At 43.5% G+C, this 16,648-nt stretch overlaps 1 protein-coding gene across 1 annotated transcript in view; it reads left to right on the top strand.

Annotated features, from left to right (window-relative positions):
* The window catches only part of ARID5B (AT-rich interaction domain 5B), a 198,182-nt gene that overhangs the window by 92,402 nt on the left and 89,132 nt on the right, over nucleotides 1-16,648 (top strand). The window lies entirely within an intron of this gene.

The raw sequence follows: 16,648 nt of genomic DNA, 5'->3' as shown, positions 1-16,648 counted from the left end.
GGAAAGGGAGGAGATATCAGATATCACCAGTTCAAGAAATCTTGCCTGGTATAGTGACTGAGGAGGCAAGTCGGCATAGCTGTCATCTCACATCTTTACTTTCTCATGTGTTCCTTGAAGAGATGGGATCACATCACTGGCTGCAAGTGGGCTGGAGGGGAACCAGGCCCTATCCCCGCACTCCACCTGTTCTCTGAGAATCACCACCGTAGCGTGTGCCAATTCACATTCCATGCCTCCTAGGTGCCTGGATAGAGAGGAAATTGAGATTCCCTTGCCTACAGAGAGCCTAGGGGTCCCTTTCATCTGAAGCATTCCTTGATTCTGTTGACTTGACTGATGTTTACCCAAGCTTGCAGATTATTCAGAACCCTCTGATTAACCACTGCAGACCTGGACATGGTTTTCGAGGTTCATGGTGGCCTCCCAAGTTTTATCCATGACTCCAGTAACCCTGTTGCTACTGATGAAGGTGTTATAAGTTGGCTTGTGGGCTGAGGAGAGATGAGGATGGAGGGATGGGAGAGGATGCTGTCTGATGGAACAGAAAAGGAGGAAGAAGGGGGACAAAAGACCCAAGGTTTTGATCTCTAAAGGCCATGGCAATTCTGTTGTTTTTCACTCACCAACTTTCTTTTCTGATGTTTGCACAACTCTGGTTTATTAAATGCTGCCACTCAGTCTGGGGACAGTTGTGCTTGTACATTTAGTATTTTTTAAAGAAATATGTATTGCCAAAATTTAATATTCACATAACACTTGTATTCAAGTAGATGAATGTATCCATTGAAAAACAAAACCAAACCTCTCTTTTCAGATTAGCATTTCTAGACCCTCCCTTCTTCGTGTGTCTATTTTGAGAGTTTCTTCTGTATCCTTGACTCTGATGGCCTTCATCTTGTTTGCTGCTTAACAGATCTCTACATTCCTGACACAGACTAAAAGAATGCTTTCCTTCATCAGCGAGTATTCAAAATTAGAGTTTCACAATGTAATGTAATGCAAAAAAAATGTTTTAACCTTTTTGGCTAATTTAAGAGTTATTAGTCATTGAGTTTCAAAGCTGTTGCTAGAATTGGTAATACAAAGAAGTTCCAATTTAACAGTGATCACAATGGTTAGAAGTTACTAAATTAGTTTCAAACGTTCTCACAAACACAAGCATCTGACTTTTGAATGTTTTTCTGAACTTTCTTCTGGTATGGCTAATTTTAATGCTGTTTTTCTCCTCCAGTCTCTTAACATGGACTAAAGGTACCTTTAAAGAGCTTCTAGCTGGCTAGTTGAGTAATTAGAACATTTGATCCCCCCCCCCCACTTTCTTTTTAGTGAAGCTTGTACTTCACATGCTCAAAGTGTTTCCTTTTAAGTGAACAAAATAGCTTTTTTTTGACCTGATTTGAACACTTTCCCCCACCTTCTACTTTCGGTCGCACATCTACATTTCCAGAGTGTACCCCTTTCAGCCTCCAACCGGCTGTAGTGGAAATCAAATGGGGTTAAAGAGTTTGTGAAAATGTGGGGTTGAGTTTCTCCAACCAACTAACAGTTGGTGGGAGAACATAAATTTAATTAGTGACTAGCATTAAACAAATGTTCCTAATATTAAACACTGCCAGATGACTGAAACACTTCTGTCAGATTACCGCGGGTGCCAGGGGGCCCGCAGATGAATTTTCTACACAGTATATATTCTGTACCGCACATTTGGTGACTTCGGTAATTGGTCAAATGTAATTGAAGTAACAGTATGCCTAGGCTGTAAAAATCAAATTTTATTAACCATATCACCAGGTGGACGAATAGTGGAGCTGATGGCAAAGAGTTTATAGCATTTAGCAGCGACACCTTTGACACATGAAATTCATAAATTGCCATAAAATACCTCCAAGGTCCTTCTCAAAAGGACAGTGTCTGCTTTCCTATGATTGAATAATGTTTCTTTTATTAAGGAATACATATATATATTTGATTTCTTCAATTAAATTAGGAGTATGGAGGAGGAGTTGGGGGGTGGTGGTGGTGGTGCTCAAAAGATAAATAAAACATGGCCCTTACTTGATTTGAGGATTAAAACTCTAATTGGGGAAGACAGAATTAATGCACCTAAAAGGTTAACTAATGTTTCAAGAAAGTCAATGATTAAGTATTCAGCGAGTGGTCCAGACAGCAAGTGCTGTAGGAATTTAGCAGTGGGCAGGAGAGGGGAGGGGGTGGGCAGAGCACGGTGGTGGGAAGGGGGGCGGCAGGGGGAGGTCAGGCAGGGAAAGCTTCATGGAACAGCCAGGGGTTGATCCAGTTTTTAAGGATAAAGAGGTTTTATTAGAAAATGGTTGGAAATGTCTAGGTTTTTAAAAATTCCTATCTTGACTCCCTGTGTTAGCTAATAGCTTCCTTCACGTGGGCTGCCTATTGGTCTTTCTTGAGTTTGTTCTGCTCTGAGTCTGTACCTACGGGCCTTGCCCTTTGGGTGAGTGATATAAATGGCTTGATACATTCTCTGCCAGTGGAACATGCCTCTAGGTTAGAATCAGGGCTGGGAGAGACTCAAGTGGCGACTTTGGAACTAGAGCTGGCCTTTCTGTCTTGAACGGGGATGGCCTCACATTGGCACCCTGGACTATATAGCGTGGGCATCCCTGGTTGGCACAAACAGGGAAGAACATTGAAAGACTTGGTGACCTGTTTTCAAAAAATCAGTGATTTAAAGACCCTAGAGAACACAGATCTGCTCCAACATACAAGGGTCACCAGGACTGGTTTTTTGTCTGTTTGCTTGTTTTGCTTTACTATTCAGGTTACCTGCATTTCCCTGGGTTCATCTCTAAAGATGAACTTTACTTTGTGGAGAAGCTTGCTCAACTGCCCAGGACAACCCCACCCTCTTTGAATGTTGTCCATGAACTAGTATGTTTAATTGAACAATAAAAATAAGGTTTTTCCAACTCTAATGAGTCCTTATAAATAAATCTCTCTGTGGAATTTTATGAAACTGCTTAATGAAAACTTTGATTAGAAACTATTAAAGAAAAATAGAATAGATGAAATTTCATCATTTGGTCCAACATTACAGTCGTGTCATTTTGATTTTTATTTACATTGAGATATTCAGAATAGAGTAAATATATCCTGGTTTTAATTAACTATCCTCCTTACTTGGGAAAGGTTATTTTAGGCTTGAAGGGTTTTGATAGCATACCATCTGCTTTCTTTGCTGTGTTTTATTCAAGCCTGTTCCCTGCTTACAGCGCTGCGCAATGTCTAAGCCTATGACATAAGCATAAATTGAGTCATATTAATGGTGGGTGATTGAAAAGCTGCAACTTTGACACCCTGCCTGCCCGCATCCTTCCATCTTGTCAGTTATAATGCTCTTAAAGGTAACGTGCTCTCTTAGCACAGGAGAACTGACTATTTTAAAAACTAAAACAAGGGGCCCCCTCCCGCCTCCCCCTCCCAAAGCATTATGGGAACTGGTTGTATTTCTCAGCATGCAATTAGGAAATGAGATTGTAATGACAGTGAGGGGGGAGTGACGTTATAGATGATAATTTTTTTCCTATAAAAATCTTTACCTTCTGCATCATTATGGTCACACTGTCCTGTTAAGCTGTCCTAATGTATGGCATTCACTAACAACTGCTCACCTTTCTTTTATCTCTCTTTTACAATTTGATCATTCTGATGTAAAAGGCCTCCTCTCCTTGATCCTGCTATTTTCTGTGCTGTAAGGACAACACACCAACACAAACATTTTGCTGCCAGAACAATAAAATGTCCACCGGTTTGTAATGCACATGTTTACATTAATATCATGCAGATTGGTATCACATGTGTGAAGTGTTGACAGCTGAATTCTAAACAGAGTCCCAGGCAGTCAACTAGATAAATGGATACCTTTCAGGTACTGGCTTCCATCAGAGCAACGTAAGGCGGACCCAGGGGACACAAATGGGATTAAATTAGACCTTGAATGTGGTGGGGCTACGTGGATTAAGATATGGGTTGCTGGGGCTGGGGGTTGCGTTATAAAGAGACGTAAGATGTGCTTCTAAGTTTTCTGACAATTGGAGGTGGGTTTGTTTCTTGCAAGGAATAGCATGGGTTTAAAGGAAGGAGATGGTTGGTCATTCTTCCAAAAAGAATGGCGAGGAAGATGTACTGCCGTGTTGACTGTTGTTCCACGTGTAGAACATCCTGAGCTGGGATCTTCAGCTAGAAGGTGTCTGTGTCGATACTGAGAGCACGTACTCTGCTGTGGGAGGAGAACATATAGGGAAATGGGTGTTGGACTTGAAGGCAAATGGCCCAGATTTCAACCGAAGCTCCACCGCTTGCTTCTCTGTGCCTCTGGGCAACTCATGTCAGGTCGCTTACTTGACTCCTTCGTAAAATTGGGCAATAAGAGCCAACTCTCCAGGCTTGCAGAGACTCGGTTTCTGCTCATTCTAGACCTGGAGTATCTCCTGGTCACTCACAACCATCTCCCTCTTTGGATGATTGAGGAGTCCCGCTTCTCTAGAGCTCCAGAAACTCTGGGATGGGGGAGAAAAGTTGTCTGCTTTGTGCAACATACACTTGGGACGCTTTCTTCAGTGCGCACAGAGCCATCCTTTCCTCTTTGACCATTGGATGACATCATGACAGGACAGACCATAAAAGGAGAAGCCAATGAAGGAAGGAGCCAGAGGAAAGAAGGACGCAACCTTGGATTTCAGCGAAGGGAAAGCAGGACGTATACAATTGCTTCGAAGCATAAAGGCCAACTGGACTCTGTCCCTTCCCCTCTACGCACCACATGTTTTGCTGGAAATGAAAGGAAAGGCAGTTGTTTTGTTAAGGGTCATGGGAAGTTGTAAGTAAGTAAACACTTTCTTTTCCTTGCCAACGTCGGCTTCGTAGGCACAGTGGAGCCTACTGCCCAAATGGCTTTGTCCCTGGGCCCAGGCCACATGCAGGCTTTTGCTGCCTGCGGTGCCTACCGGTGCCCCACCAGAGTGTGAGGGAGACTATTCTCTTTAATGGAAGCCAAGTGGGGAAGGGGTTGTGCTTCTTACTGTCTATTGCTGTTTATGTAGAAGACCTTAACCTTGCGAGGCCTCGCTAGTTAGGTCTCCTTTGTCTGTGAGGTGTTACAGAGTTTTCATTTACTGGTAGTAGATGATCCGACCAAGACCACTCTTGACGCCTTCTCCTTATTTTGTAGACGGCTAATGTCGAGTCGGCGAGACTCTCATGGCCGTCCTACAGCATAGTGAAGCAGACCCCAATCAATCTGCTGGCAGGGGTGGATCAGATGTCCTCTCTGGTCCATGTAATGTTAAACACGTGGGCTTGGTTTCCAGGACAGTCAAGCGCAAGGACAAGTGGGGAGCAGGCCTAGTTGGGCAGAGTTCCAGGAAGCCAGGATACCATCTCTCTTGGGTGGTAGTGAAGAGAATTTTTATGTTGCTACTGTAAATTAATTTACAGAGTCATGCTACATAGGATGGTAGGACTGGCGGAGTTCTTTTCTATTTGGGGACCTTGCAAGGAGGTTTTTAAAATAACGCTGGACTACTTTTGTAGCTGAGTGGACGCCATGGGTTATTACAAACTTTTTGGACTCCTGGGTACACTAAACTCTTGTTCACCCCAGAAGAAAGGATTTGTGTCTATATTGGATAATATTTCACCTTGCGCTTCATCCAGAAAAGCAAGAAAGTTATATCCCATTACATTAGTAAGATCAACATATTCCTCTCTCGGGTGAAATGGATATTCTTATCAATTAAAAAACACACATACACTCGACAGGAAAGAGCTAGGTCACTGAAAATCACAAGTGAAAGCACTGGTCAGAGGGGATGAGGTTCAAAATAAGTCTTATTCACTTAATTTTTAAAATCCTCTCGGTGAATGACAATTCTCTCTAATTCTCCCTTCATTCGATTCTTTCAGGGGAACTGGATTGACTTGAGTTCCTTGGACTGCAGGCGACACTGTCTGAGGACGGTTAAAGCCTAGCACAGTGTCAGGCATGTAGCTCACATATGTCCATTTAACCGCTATCTGTTACATACCTACTATGTGCACCGTACTGCTCTGATTCCATGTAGTTCACATATGTTCATATGTTCATTTAACTGCTATCTGTTATATACCATGTGCACAGTACTGCTCTGGTTCCACATAGTTCACATATGTCCATGTGTCCATTTAACCGCTATATTACATACCTACTCTGTGCACAGTACTGCTCTGGTTCCACGTAGTTCACATATGTTCATATGTCCATTTAACCACTATCTGTTACATATTCTCTGTGCACAGTACTGCTCTGGTTCCTTGGCACTGGGTTGTGGACAAGACAGAAAAGCTCTCTCTCTGCTAGAGAGCTTATATTGTGGGATGAGTGGTGGCAAGGGAGAGAATGGGATAGCCATGGATTATGTGGGAGCCCTTGTGAGAAGGTAGACTGGACGTTGGGCTGGTACAGTCCAAATCCACCAACCACTCTACAGGAGACAGATGCCGAAGTCTACCCGCCTCCTGCCAAAGATCGACAGTCTCAGAAGTCCTACACATGTTCACGAGGAGACCAAATGGACTCAGTGGCAGGGGTCATTTTAGTCTATCTGCCTCGTAGGGGTGTTGTGAAGACCAAATGAGTTAAGTAAAAGCTCTCAGATGATATATATCAAATCCCATTTCAGTGTTAATATTCCTTATTAACCCAACCTTATATCCCCAACACACACACACACACACACACACACACACACACACACACACACCCCTAAAACAACCTTAACCATATATTGGGTATGTAGGAGGCCCTTAAAAGATTTCCAGGAAAAAATTTCATATCAATACAGGTGGTAGGATCCCTAATGGAACAATGGTTAAGCGTTTGGCTGCTAACTGGAAGGTTAGCTGTTTGAACCCACCAGCTGTTCTACAAGAGAAATATATGGCCGTCTGCTTGCATACTGACTTAGGGCTTTAGAAATCCTATGGGGCTGTTCTACTCTGCCCTTAAAGCGTCCCTATGCGTTACAGTCAACTTGATGGCAATGGGTGTTGGCGTATACTGATAATAGTAGTATTTGCTACCCCAAATTACTCAGCAGCCAGCCACTGATTCCAGAACGTTTGTCCCTTTATCCGAAATGTGTTTCACTGGTTTCACAGGTCTGCTTCTTTCTCATCGCTCAGGCCACAGCTCAAATGCCTTCTTCTCTGACCACTCATGTGATCTTATCTTCGTATCACTCACCAATCTCCTCTGCTTGTTGACTCGGCTTGTTGATGTAAATTGGCTCCTCTGTTTGTTTCTGTACATGTTTATGGAATTTCCCCCACACTCCCACCCAAGCTGCAATGCAAGCTGACGAGGAGAAGGGAAGTAGTCCGTCTTGCTCACGCTATGTGCCCAGGACTGGAGCAGCACTAGAATATAGTAGATATTGGGTTACTAAATGGATATGTAGGTGCTGTATGTCAGTGCCATGGATTTTTCCATATTACACACCAGGACACTGAAGCGCACCACCATTGCACAGCTCAAGAACCCACTGGCCATTGAATTGATTCCAACTCTTGAAGACCCATCCTTGCTGGAGTAGAACTGTGTTCCATTGTGGTTTTTGGTCTTTTGTTTTATAAATCATTTTATTGGGATTCATACAACTCTTACCACAATCTATACATACATCAATTGAGTAAAGCACCCTTATGCATTTGTTGTCCTCATCATTCTCAAAATTCGCCTTCCACTTGGGTTCCTGGAATCAGCTCATTTTCCTTTTTTCCCTCCCACTCCCTCCCCGCTTCCCCCTCCCTCAAGAACCCTTAATAACTTATAAATTATTACTCTATCCTATCTTACATTGCCCGGCATCTCCCCTCACCCACCTCCCTGTTGCCCATCCCCCAGATGGGAGGTTACTTGTAGATCCCCGAGATCGGATCCACCCCATTGTGGTTTTAAAGGCCGAGTCTTCACGAGGAGACCGTCAGGCCTGGTTTTCTGAGGAACCTCTGGGTGCACTCAGACTGTCACCTCCTCCGTTAGCAGTCAAGCTCATTAGGGATGCCACGACACAGCTCTCAAGTGGTCAAACTTGAACCTTAATGTAGACAGCCTGCTTCAGCTGCCATGCTCATCACCATCTCACGAAGCGGTCTCTGTTTGGCGCCTGCTCAAAATGAGCCTTGAGGTCTCGAGATCAAGCACTTTGGAAACAGAACATTGATAACTGTGGCTCTAGAGGATGAGTGAGGAGTAGGTTTCGTAGGGTTTCATTAGAGAATTTGGTGTGCGATGGGCATGATTAGGAGAGGAGTGATCGTGAACTTTCAGAATCTGAAAGACGATCGGATGGCATCAAGGAATTATGATGCCAGCTAGCTTCATCTCTCATCTCTATATTATTGCTCTCCTATTATTGCTCGCCCCACTTCAGTCTTGCTGTTCTGCAGCCCCCCTTCAGCACTCCAGCCAGGGCGATCACTCCCCTGCTGCAACTGCCCAGTGGCACCATCTCGTCAGAAAAGGAGATGTGAAGACAGGGCCCTTTAAGAGCTGGGGAAACAGAGCAGTTGAAGGGGCAGATAGTAAAGTTCCCTGTGTCCCCGTGGTCTCTGTAAGGCATGGAGTTGGGAAGCTGGCGGGACTTTCATTACTCACCTCTCTGTAATTTTCTGCTCAGAACGCATGGGCTTCCACAACTTGGCATCCTTCTTTAATGAAAAAATTATAGGTCTAATTTCAAAAAATGAAATGTATGCAAGCTTTCCTGCTTCTGTCACTTCTCAATGCCTGTAGCACATAAATCATTTCCCTTTTTAAAATTAAATTTTGCTTGCCATGATTTGGTAATGGGTTTTCAAAGGAGGTGCAGTAGCCAAGCCCTTGGCACAAGGGCCGCTGCACTGCCTGCTCAGGAAATCTCACTGCTGGCTGGCGTGGGCCCTGATTCCATCAGCTGGGCTTTAGGATTCCTGTGGAGATCGCCTGGAAATCCTCTCCCTGTCAATCCCTTATCTACCTGGCCCTTTTGATTCTCCTGCCACCATACTGGAGGACTAAAGACTAGCCGAGACTTGAATAGGAAAATTGTGATGGACTTCAATGCTTCTGGTGTGCTTATTCATCCAACTGTACTTACAGCGCCGCTCCAGGTTGATGGGATATTGATATGTGGCATTGTCTCGGCTCCCAGGACAGTTAATAACCAAAGTAGGGAAGATAAGACAGGGAGTAATGATACAATAAAAATAGTATATCCAGTCCTCCTTATAGCTTTGCATTTGACCATTGAGTGACTTCAGACCAGGCATGTGGCTGAAGGGTAGCACCATTTGATGACTTTCGTGGGTACACTATTCTGTTACAAAGTGAGTAGACCATGGATTTGAGAAGCAGCAATTACTTGGAGCTCCCAAGGGAGTGAAGGGTGGGGAATGATCCCTGCTAAAATGTGGTAATAGGAAGACCTTGTCATACTGGTAGGATAGACCCAGCAAGGCAGACTTCCCAGAGCTAAGGGAGGAAGAGGTCAAGCTTTAGGTGCTGCTGCAGTTCAGAGATGTTTGAAAAGGGTCAGAAGAAATGTCATGGAGGGAGTAGATCTTCACCCAGACCTTTAGGATGAAGAGCATTCAAAAAGCAGGACGAAATTTCCAGAGCACCTCTTTCACAGACTCTATCCTGGACCTGGAGGAAGTCTCTGGAAGGGGAATGAACTGAACTCTTATAAAATGGGATATTTCATAGGGACCTCCAGAAAGAGTGAAGAGAGATGCACCCACTGATGATGGCAGGTAGAGGAATGACATACCAACTTCTACCTCTGACTTCTTCTTTTTTTAATCATTTTATTAGGGGCTCATACAACTCTTATCACAATCCATACATACATCAATTGTGTAAATCACATTTGTACATTCATTGCCCTCCTCATTCTCAAAGCATTTGCTCTCCATCTAAGCCCCTGGCATCAGCTCCTCATTTTCACCCTCACTTCCCACTCCCCCCCCCATGAACCTTGATCATTTATAAATTATTATTTTGTCATATCTTTCCCTGTCTGATGACCTTTGGCTTCTAAAGAGGCTACTTCTAGGCTGAAAGGAATGGCTTCGGAGAAATCATCTTTAGCTCTCTGTCCTGTCCCTTCTGAGGTTCTTGTACTTTTCCAAAGTGTGTTGGTTTTCTTCTGACGGGGATTAAAGTCCACACTGGTATTGCCTCTCTCTTCACTAGATCCTAAGCTCCTTGAAGGGTAAGAATCATATCACACTCATTGTATCAGTCTATATTTTGGAAATTATTTTTTTTCAAAAGGAAGTAAAAGACACTTTTAGAATCCAATGGGCTTCCAATCTCCATCATCTTATCTCTTTCTTAGAGTTAAGATATGTTTTGCTTTCATCTTTAAGCCTTAGCTTACTGCCAGTTGATTTAATTCACAAGTGAAAGTGTCTAACTGAAAGGAACCTGGTTTTCCCCAGCAGTTACTCACTTGGTCAAATGAGAAAAATCGTACACCTTAATTGGTCGCTGTCTTTGGTTGAAGAATGTTAATTTAGTGTGGAGTGTAACAGGTCCTGAATGTACATCCTAGAATGGTGTTCTTGCTGAAGAAGTTGAGAAGCATCCTTAAAGCTGAACAAGGGGCAGGCGGTATGTAAAGGATGACCTTTCCAACTGCTAACCTACAGATACTTAAGTTTATAGTGGAAACTGAGGAATAGTAGCTGGGCCGCTTGTCGGTGGTATCCTGACAGTTTCAAATGTGAGTTTTCTAGATTAGGAACAAATCCCATATCAGCTACACTTTAGACTACTCATTCCAGAAAGTCTTCAGGGAGAACGGTCTTCACCGGGACACTGGTTCATTGTATGGGCTTGGTGGACGACCCTCATCTCCTAAGGATATTTAGGGATCATTGGTCAACTCCATGTTAGTAATAAGTGAGGACGAGCCCTTCTGTTTCTCAGAGAGTCCCTTGGGTGAGACAAGCACACACCACGCAGCTTTAGAGGGTTACAATTCCAGCCCTCTGTTCCAGGCACAAACATTATACCTTTTTGCAATAGGAGATCAAATAATTTAACAAGGGTGACTCGAGTCTCAGAAATGTTATTTTCTCAGGGCAATGACTCTAGCCCCATTCCTTTTGTCCTTTTGAGATCTGTCCTCCCCTTAGCATAGATGACTGGCACTATGCTATAAAAACCACATTTCAGATCATACCTCATGCAAGGAATGGCCTTCAAGGGGAAGAGAGTTCCTCATCGTTGACAAAGGGCCTTGACCAAGACATCCATGCCATGTAATAATTCTGTATTACAAAGAAGACATACATCATAGATGACAAATGGTGGCCCAAGAAACTCGTTACTGAACGCTGTTGACTAAACATTTGTGCCATCACGGGAAGACTAACTTGGTACTCAGAAAGGATTCTAGGTCCATGCTCTTTTGTTTTCATTTTTAATTGTGGTAAATATATAGTTATATGTAAAGATTAAATATTATTCTTTCTGTACAATTCAGTGGCATTAATTATTTTCACCATGTCGCACAATCACCAGCACAATCTGTCGTCAATGTTTGCTATGTCGTACTTAATGGAAACACAAGGGCCCTGGAAGCCATTAGTAAACACTGGACTCTATGCATTTGTTTATCCTAATTATTTCATATAAGTGGCGTGGTGGTATAACATTTACCCTTTTGTATCTGACTTATTTCACTCAGTATAGTGTCTTTAAGGTTCATCTATGTCACAGCATGTATCAGAACATCATTTCTCTCTTTGCTTGAGTCATAGTCCATTGTATGATGATATCACATTTTAATAATATATTCATCTGTTGACGGACACTTGGGTCATTTTCAACTTCTGGATATTGCCAGTGGTGCCATAGTGAACATTTCTGGGTACATACAATGCTTGGGTGTTTACCTAGTAAACGTATTGAGCCATATGGTAATTACAGACATTACCGGGTGGTGTAAACTCTTTGTATTTGACTGATAACCAGTAAAGTTGCACCTTCCAGAGGTGCCTAGGAAGAAAAGCCTGGCATTCTGCTTCTGAAAGATCACAGTCCCAAAAACCTTATGGAGCTCTGAGAACTTGAGGGGTAAAAGTCGGTTGCACAACAACTAGTTTTGATGATAATTCTGTGTAACTGTTTGCAGAGTAGGCTTTTGCTTGCTCGTAATGCCATCCCACCTGCCGAGTGGTGCTGTGACTGTGTCTGATTGCTGACGGGCAGGCCATCACATTTGCAAGGTGACCCCATTAAGGTGAATCTGTAGTTAGTCACGTGCCTCATTGACTTTGTACAATATTTAAAGGAGGGAAAAGCAAAACAAAACCAAGCCCCATTCAAGTTTTATTCTCTCTTCTTTTTTCCAAAAGTTTTTCAAGACATTTTTTTCATTATGAATTTTTTCCATTATGGAGAGAACAAATATAATAATAGTAATTATTAACCAAACTTCTGCAAGCATGTGACATATGTCAGATCTTGAGCTAAGCTCACTGCATGTATTATACTACTTAATTCTCCCAGTGCATCATCGTTGTTGTTGTTGTTGTTAGATGCCCTTTGTTGTTGTTGTTAGGTGCCATCAAGTTGGTTCTCACTCATAGCAACCATACATACAACAGAACAAGAGAATCCCCCAGTCCTGGACCATCCTCGCCATCGTCGATATATTGAAGATCTTCGTTGCAACCACGATGTGTGTCCATCCATTGAGAAGCTTCCTCCTTCGCACTGACCCTCTGCTGACCAGGCATGATGTCCACCTCCAGGAAATGTCCCCTCTGATAACACGTCCAAAGCACTTCAAGGTCCTCCAGAGTCTTGAGATCCTCCCGTCTAAGGACCATGCTGGCTCAACATCTTTCAAGACAGATCTGTTCATTGCTTGGGCATATTCAGTGTTCGTCTCCAACACTGTCATTCAAAGGCATCGATTCTTCCTCATTCTTACTTATTTATTGTCTATCTTTTGCATGCTGGCGAGGCCCATCTTGGCCCTGAAAGTGAGATCTTTGCTTTTGAGCACTTGAAAGAGATTGCGATACTTCGTTCAATTTCTTGACTGCTGCTCCCATGGCCCTTGGTGGCAGGTGCAAGTGTAGTGAAATTACGACAGCTATCCCCTCGACCTCTCAGGGCCCAGTTGGGAGGCCTTGGCTTTCTTTGTACAGAGGTAGAATCTAGACTGAAAGTTGCGGTTGCTCATCTTCATCAGTAAGTGTTTTACGTCTTCTTCACAATCAGCAGCCCAGGTCGTGTCATTTGCGTATCACGGGTTGTTAAGGAATCTTCCTGGACCCTGATGTCACATCCATCTTTACATAGTCCAACGTCTCGGATTACTTACTGCATATGTATGATGAAAGGATGCATGCCTTTCCTGACGTGACACTACACAACGTTCCCATGTGTTTGAATGACCACCTCTTGGTCTGTGCATATTTTCCTCCCCCCTGGAAGGAAGCTCATATGAATCATCATTTCACCCGCGACAAAAAAGAGGCTAAGAAGGTTAAATACGGCCAAAGTCACATAGCTAATAAGTTGCCACCTGGATTCCAGTTCCGGTGTGTGGAGCTGTGAGGCCTGCGTGCGTACCTGCGCCTCTCCTTGCCTTCCTCTCGCTTCACTGCCAGGAGTCTTGGTAGCGCAGCACTTTTGTGTTGGGCTGCTAGCCAGCAAGGTCATCGGCTCAAAAGGAGAACTACCAGGCTTTCTACTCCCTTAAAGTCGTCCAACTTCAGATCAGATAAACCTATAGAGACAACAACCAGGTGGATAGGTTCAAAGGGATATGCCGAGGGAGGCTGGCAGGAGGTTGGGAGCTAACGAGGGGTACAAGGATGAAGAAATGATTTGGAATCGATGGTGGTGATGGCTGCACACTCTTATGAATGCAACTGAACTGTTGAAATGTATGATATGCAAATTATATGTCAGTGAAATTGTTGAAAAATAAACTAATGAGGAAAAAAAGCTACAGTGTCGGGCACTCCCAGTGGCAATTATACTGTGTCCCATAGAGTCAAGCTGAGCTGGAATCTAGTCAGCGGCTGTGAGTTAATATCATCGATGATCTTATCAATGCTTATCTGTTTCCTTCCAGTGTTTTTCCACTGGAAAATACATTTTTATTTACTTGAGAACCTTTCACGTACAGGGGGTTTCAAAAAGAGTTATGGAAAAATGGAATGAAGAGATAATGAATTTTTCCACCAACTTTTTAAAGTCCCAACCTATGTAATTGTTACCTGAAGATCTTCATTATTATAAAATGCGCATTTCCCATTGTCATTTAGTCAGCATGTTAATGGTTGCTGAATTATTGCAATTAATGGACCAGTCATAGTTTACATCGTCTCCAAGAAGCTCTGCTGGGTAAGTGCCGGACTGCTCACAGCAAGGTTGGTGGGTCAAAGCAGCCAGTGGCTCCATAAGATGAAGAAGCCATCTGCTCCCGGAAAGATGGGCCTCCTTGGAAACCCTATAGGTGGGTCAATGAGCGTCAAAATTGACTTGCTGGCAGAGTGGGTCCAGGATCTCCTCTTACTGGAATTTGAGAGCAGCCCTGATGTATGGTGGCGACACATCGGGCTGCTACCGACCACAGCTGGGAACCAGCAGCTGCTCCAAGGGAGAAAGATAAGGCTCTGGGCTCCTGTAGCGTTATGCTCTGGAAGCTCACAGGGACGGGTCTACCCTGTCCCAGAGGGCCGCCATGGCAGTGAGTTTGGTTTGGTTATTGGAATTGTAGGTTGCCGCCTATGATGTATTATGTATTGTCAGCCCTGTGATGAACAACGTTATAAATAAAACTCTCTGTGAGTTTATGACACTGTAGCTTTTTTGTTTAATTATTTGTGTGTGTTTTTTTTAACAATGCCACCAAGTACAATTGACATCTACATTACACCAGTTCCATTACATTCATAAGAGTTGTGCAGTATATCTGATCAGTTCTTTTAAGGGTGACTCTAGGACTCTGTTGTTGTCAAAATTAAGCAGGACTCGGTGCCACTGATGGGCTTTATAGAGGGGAACAGTGGGCTCACAAAGTCAGGTTCAGCTCTCTGAATCACAAGAGGAAAAGAAATTATTCAGGGAATTACAGCATATGCCATAAAATAAGTTCAGGAAAAGAAGCAGTCACCTGAAGAACTTCCTAAAATGTCCAGTAATTCGTGGTGATAAGGTCGCTATGGGTTGGAATTGACCAGGTGGCACTGGGGACCTCAGACTTGCTAAATCCGAATGAGTAACGCCCAGTACCGAGATTTTAATCAAGATTCCCAGGTAATGGCTCACACTAAACGTTTGAGACCCATTGCTGTAGGAAGGCCTGAAGTTAAATTTGATGACAATGATAATGAAGAATGGAAGTTGACAAAGAAATTAGTACTAGCGGCTCCTCCTTCCTCAATTGCTTCTCTTCAGATGGAATGGAGATGGTGTGCTGAGAACCAGGAACAGAAGGGAGGCCTATGATCCTTTGACCGCCAAAACCAAAGCCAAGCCAACTGCCACTGAGTGGGTTCCACTCATAATGTCCCTGTAGGACAGAGCAGAACTGCTCCACAGGACTTCCAAGATTGTTGCTCCTTTCCCAGAGCAGATAGTCTCATCTTCCTCACTCAGAGCTGCTGGTGAGTTTGAACCCACCAGCCTTGTGGTTGGCAGTCTGATGCTTAGTCCGTGGTGGTACCAGGGTTCCTCAAGCCTTGACGTAGTCTTAGGTAGACGTGGGAACATTGTTTTACAGGGATCTACCCTCATCCTACGGATGAAGGAGAAATTGAGAAAAAGCGCAGTATGTCTTCTTACAAGGATATTTGATTGTGAGACAGGCTAACAGTTCTGAATCAGATCCTCATGCTACAGAGGCGCACGAGGACATAGGTGACTCACTGAATCTCTCTCCTGTGTCTTACATGGGAAATGGGAGGTTGGGTTGGAATGATGATGTTGTTTTGGATGATCTTTAGCCCCTTTCCGAGTCAATGAAAGACTCTTCTCTTTAAAATAGGTGTGCGCCCATCATCATGGCTCTACATAATCTAATAATCTAATATCCAGCACATGCAAAAGCTCCTGTTTATGTTTGTAGGGACTATGCGAAATCTTCGATTAAGTACCCTGAGCTGGGTGACCTTTAAGATCCCTTTCTGTTCTCAACAGACTTGCATCCTATCAGAGACACACAAGAAGTCGCTCTTGATGAGTCTTAGGGCATTTTTCATTTCATTAACTAGGCAGCCATTTTCCTGAGATAGCTAGTTAAACCCACTGCCATGGAGTCCTAATCTAGGCAGTTCAAACTAAGTTGACAGTAACTCCTACATTTTGTTATGAGCTTATTTTGTACCAGGCACCACCAAAATAGTTTTGTATCCCTAAAGGATATCCATTTAATAAATCATGTGTATTTATCACAATTATTTTCTATAGTAAAATGCTTAATGAAGTCGAATTGATCTAGTCTTTATTAAAACCCACTCTAGACATTCTCTCCTGCTAAACCCACCCTGGTGGCATAGTGGGTTACGAGCCGGGCTCCTGAGGTCAGCAGCTCAAAGCCACCAGCTGGCTCTGAGGCTCTCT

The sequence above is a fragment of the Tenrec ecaudatus genome, chromosome 16 (assembly GCF_050624435.1).
Source record: "Tenrec ecaudatus isolate mTenEca1 chromosome 16, mTenEca1.hap1, whole genome shotgun sequence".
NCBI lineage: Eukaryota > Metazoa > Chordata > Mammalia > Afrosoricida > Tenrecidae > Tenrec > Tenrec ecaudatus.
Note: the sequence above shows the minus strand (reverse complement) of the source record. Positions and strands in the feature narration are given on the sequence as shown.